This window comes from Lipotes vexillifer, unplaced genomic scaffold (genome assembly GCF_000442215.2).
Source record: "Lipotes vexillifer unplaced genomic scaffold, Lipotes_vexillifer_v1.1 scaffold587, whole genome shotgun sequence".
NCBI lineage: Eukaryota > Metazoa > Chordata > Mammalia > Artiodactyla > Lipotidae > Lipotes > Lipotes vexillifer.
Window position 1 is genome coordinate 98,843 of NW_006790779.1, and position 5,643 is coordinate 104,485.

Sequence of the window (5,643 nt, forward strand, 5' to 3'; positions counted from 1 at the left end):
CCACGCTTTCTGCTTTTGAGGAGAAAAAAAAAGCAAGCAAAGATTTGGACCTGGCCATCTCAACCTACTGGTGGCACAGTGAGCCCAGACACCCAAATAGCGTCTTTCAAAATGTTTCTCCCTGAATCGATGCATGAAATAGCCCTCTCTTAGCCCTGGAGTCCTATGTTTGTTCAAGAAAATTATTTTGCATGACTTTTTTCCCTATGTCATGATTGATCATTTTTCTACAAGACTCATGATGATATTGAGAGCCTACTGAGTTGGCAGAATATCCTGAAAGACTCAGATATCCAATCAGCACACTTTTCAGCGGGGATCATCGACACACAGCAGCGTGCCTCTTTATCTTAAGCAACCTATTAGGACTTGCCACACACGTGTCCTCTCTTCAACTGCAAGTTTAAACTGTCTTTAGAAGTCTTCCTTTGTGTAAACTTTCTGTGAATACAGTGTTGCTCTGCATAAAACGTTTTTTTGGTCAACATAGTCCCAGGAGATATTTTACAGAGGCATCCCCGCAAAAAACACTGATGTTTGCCAGGGGACCCTCCCCACTCTGAAAGGAAAATGCTTGTTACACTTTTTCCTTCCCTGCATCTGTTTCCATTCTCCAAGAAATCTTACCTAGATGGCATCTTTTAGGATGGCAGAAGCACCCACCACTTAGAAATATATCAGGGTTATTGAGATTAGGAGAGTATAAAGTGATGATAAACACACTATGCTAAGTACTACCCTAAATTGCAGCCACCCAACTTTCCTATGCATGATCCTGCTATGTATGATGATTTCATGGTTGATATAGAACAGTTTAGATTTAAGATATATGCATGAAAATAGTTTGTTGTTTCTGAGGCAGAAAATGGTGGTGTGATTATCGAGAGCTAATGTTTGACATACTTGCTAGACCAGAGAATACCCTTGGTTCTAACCTTTTCAAACCAAATAAGCTTTTCCTCTGGGTCCACACTCCTTCCACACCATGATCAATCCCTCTGGCATCTCTGAGCAATACTGAGCAAGAGACTGATTCCAAATGTAACAGATGATAGAAATCCCCTGCCCCCAAGCAGGAATACTGCATTTATTTGACCAAGAAATATAATCCCTGTGAAGGAATGCCCTTGTCCCTTCCAACTGAACAATAATCAGAAAGGCATTGGTTAGGTAAGAGCTGTCCACTTAAAATGTAGTGATGGATATTTGACCCTAAGAAAATAGAGATGCAGTCAGACATTTACCTACAGGCTGTTCATCTCACTGCTATTTACAAAAGTAAAAATTTTTTAAACCTAAATGTCCAGCAATATGGTACAAGTTGAAGTTCCCGCCATATGATGGAATTCTATGCAGCCATTAAAATGTCTTATAGCAATATTAATTGACATGAGAAAATGCTCATGATCTATTTAATGGGAAAAATGTTTATCAAAGAGAATGTTTATTATAACCCTCTATTTTAGAAAAAGGCAGTGTATAAACATTGTATACACACTGCCAAAGCCCTCCTGCCAAAGACCACCAGGAACATGCCAATAATTGAACAAGTCGGCTTTATTTTTCATTGCAGCCGGGGAGAACACGCACCATGGAGAACTGAGGGGCGTCTCAATAAGAAGGTGTTAGAGAAGACTTATCATAGGATTTGGGCTCGTGTTAATGATTTGGGGTAAGGTTTAAAGCAGTGGGGCTTGCTCTGGTTTGGATGCTCTCGGGAAGCAGGCATAGTTTTACGATTGTGTCTTACTAAATCTTCATCTGGAGGGAGAGAAGACTAGAGCAAGGCTAAAGCTGTCATTTGTTTTTCAACACACCACAATAGTCGCTCATATTACCCAGGGTAGGAACATGTTTGGTCACTTTTGTGGTTTGGACAAGGTTCCTGTTTTGTCTGTGTTCAGACATGATTATGGAGTGTTCCTAATTTTGTCTGGATCCACCACAGTTACAGAGTGACCTTATCTGCCATTAGTGTTTTGGGAATGGTTTTTGCTCAACAGGAGAACACCAAAGCTTAGTTGTGAGCAGGTCCTAGCAACCCCAAGTCCCAGCAGATTATACCAGGCCAGCTTCTGCATGGCAGGGACTGACTTTCTTTTTCACACACACACACATATTCAGTCAGAGAAAACTAGAATTGTAACAAATATCATTTACTGTTTGTGATATTCCAGGCACCGTTTTAAGCGCCCTACATTTTTAACCTATTTAACCTTCACGGCAACTCTATGTAGTAAGTACAATCAATATTCCCATTTTCCAGAAGAGAAAAGTATGGCATAAAGAGGTTAAGTTACTTACCCAACAAAAGTAGTAGAGCAAGGATTTAACTTAGTGGCTACAGACCAATAGCCTTAACCTCTACATTATGTTGTCTATGTGTACAATAAATTATTAACAGAGGTTACCTTTGAAAGGTGGTGAAAGTACAGGAATACAGGTCTTTTTCTTGTTCTTATTTTCTAAATTTTCTGCAAGTAATATGTATTAATTTTTAACCAGAAAAAGGAATAATTTACAAATGTACTTATGGAAGCTCGGTACCCAAGCCAAGGGCATCGTCCTAATGCAAACCCAAGTCTTTGGTGGTGGCAATGCTCCCCTGAATGTCTGAATCAAAAGAGAAGACAAATCAAATCGGGAGGAGGCAACGCCCTCGCTGCGCGCGCGCTCTCTTTCTCTTAACTCCAACTCAATTTAGACAATTCCCGCATTAAAAAGTGGCAGGAAGACCCACTCTCAGGCCGGTCCGTGTGTCTGAATTAAAGCCGGTAGGGTATGCTCCCCCCAGTATACCGAAGAACAATTAGGAACCGAGTTGGGAGGACTAGAAGCAAATGCCTCGGTCTCAAAGGTAAGGCCCTTTCCTCGTGGGAGAAAACACCCCCAACCGGCCCGGTGAGCACCGCTGCGTTTGTCCCGCTCTAGGACTCAGCCCAGGCACTGAGAGCGGGGATGCCAGCTCTTCAGCCCGCGTGAAGGCTTATAGTAAAAGGCCGAAAATTCTAGGGACGGGAGGGAACCATTTGGAGGGACAAAGACTTCAGAATGCAAAGAGCTTTGCCGAAATGTTAAAGGCTCCCCAGCGGACCTGTCGGCTGGTTTCCCTTCTCTTACTTCTGGCGCTGCGCTGGCACCAGAGCAACAGGCAACATCTTTGTTTGCTCCTCGCGCAGAGACCGACTTTAGGCCTCCTGAGAGGTGCCCACCCACCAGCTGCCGCCGGCTCGGCCGCAGAGAACGGTGCTCGCAGTAATTCCCACTGCCACCGTACCCCCCTCCCTCCGCCGGCCCTTTCCTTCTTTCCGAGTGCCCCGGCCGAGAGCCAGGCGAGGCATCCACCCTGCCATTTAGCACCTCGGCTGCGCAGTGGTGGGTGGTTTCCCAAAGCGTGTGCCCTCGCAGCCGCTCGCGCTCGAGTCGCCGCTAGCAGGGGCACAAGTCAATGAGGCTTTTCCCTCCGCGATCATCGTGAATCAGCAAAGCGCTGCAGAGCAGCGGCGTCTCCGCGAGCAGAAATTAGGATGACGGGGGAAGGGCACAAGTGGAGTGTTGCAGGGGAATTTCGAGCCCCTCCCGGGAACGGCAGTTCTGAGGGGGTGGGGGGTGGGGGAGCGCTGTCGGCTGGAAGCTGCTGGTGAACCAGAGGGAGCCTTTGGAAACAGAGAGCGGTGTGGGGAACAGCGAGGTGGAGCTGAGAAAGTGGACGAGGGTACGGCTGGGCAGAAGGACCTCGGAGCGCAGGCAGAGCTGAGCGGGTGCGCCCCCGGGGTGGGCAGCGCAGCAGTTGCAGGTGTTGCTGAGGGAATGTAGGACGGAGGGTCTGGTGTGGGGAAAGGGAGAAGAGGAACCAAGAAAGGAGGATTTCCTGGCCCACGACTTCCTGTTTCTGACGTGCAAGTTCCCAAGTTCAGTTTGAGAAGTGGAGGGCCGCTTGGCATTGGGGAATCTGAGCTGGGGAACGTTAGGGAAATACCTCCCTTGGTCGCGGCCTCCCATCCGTCTCCCTCTCCCTCTCCTCCTCCTCTCTTCCTCTCCCTATCCCGTCTTCCTTCAGCTTTGATTAATATGCATATGCCCATGCTCAGTGGTGCGGGCCACACTCCAGGGACCGCGCCTCCAGTCACCGCCGCCTCTCGCTTGACCCTTGGCACTAAAAAGCTAAGCAGGAGCGACCGGAGGCGTGGGATGGGAAGGCCGAGCGCTCAAAGCGCGAAGCCTGGGGACCCCTCTCCGCGCCCCGGTCCCCACCCCCCTGGCCGGACCGAGCGCCCCAGCGGCCCAGACTCCGAGATCCCGCTTCGGTCTGCGTTGCAACGGATGGACCCCGGGGATTGGAGCGCGCAACGAACCGCGCTAAATTGTACCTGTGCGTGGCCGTTCCCGCCGCCGCCGCAGGTCCATCCCGGGCCCGAAGCCGGCGCCCGCCTTCTCGGGGAATTCTCTGGAGGGGGTGTGCGAGGGGAGCCACAGTGGCTGCCTTCTAGCTCACGGCTGGCGCGCACAAGCACACGCCCAACTTTGCCGAGCCGTCGGCGCCCCCCGGGGTCCCCCGCGCCCCCTGCGGCTCGGCACTCTCGAGAACACATCTCTCCAGGTCTGAGATAAGGTGGCCCCCGCTCCCACACTCGCCCATTTGAGGAGGAGAGGGCGGGGTGGAGGAGAGAAGGGGAGTAACGCTACAGACTCCCTAACCAGCTGTTCACAAACACTCTATGCCCGCAGGGGCGCCCGCTCCAGCCCCGCCGCACCAGGTCCCCCAGACCCGCCAGTGACGACAGAGAGAGGAGGAGGAGGAGGAGGAAGAGGAGGAGGCGGCGGCGGCGGCAGCGCGGAGAGGCGGGAGTCCGGGAGCAACAGAGCCCTGGCGACCGGCGGCTCCACCGACTGACCATCATTATCAGCACTTTTATTACCGGGGGACGGTGTGGGGAGGTTGAGGGGCGCGCAGCAGAACTGTCCAACCCACTCTGGAGTGCCCCTAATTGAGAGCGAGAAGACTCTCCAGAGGCGCCTTTGGAGTGGACGTGCCCCAGACGCACAACCGGACTCTGTGGTCCCGCGGAAGCTGCAACGTTGGGGATATTTTAAATGGCTCTTACTTGAGAGGAGGCGTGATTTCCACGTTCGAGCGTCTTCGCTCCCCACCCCCTCTCCGCACCAGCCAGTGCGCGCCACCACCTGAGCCCGGCGAGAGAGCCTGGGCGCACGCAGTCTTCAGCCTCTTCCTTTCCGCCTCTGGGGGGATTCGGCTCTGAGCGGGTCCGCCCGACGCCCCCCGGGAAAACTCTTTACTTTTTGTTAGGAAAATCGGGGCCATTTCTTTATTCATCTCTGGGTCTCCCCGGAGGAAGACAGGGGAGGGGAGGGCGTGCGCGGCGGGCCGGGCCGGGGGAGGGGAGTGCGGGGAGGGGAGGGGACTGGGTGTAGCCTGGAATTCTCCGTCCTCGTGCTCCTAGGCTGGCGCGCAGAAGCTCCCCGCGATAGCGCCGCCGCCACTCCCCGCGCCACCCCGTCGTTGGCCTCGGGGGTCGGGTGAGTGGGGTCATGATGCGCCGCGGGGGCTGCTCCGGGCACCTCCGGCGCTGAGCCGGGACGCTGCCCCGCCGCTCCGAGCCCCTCTGGCGGGGGGGCGGCGGG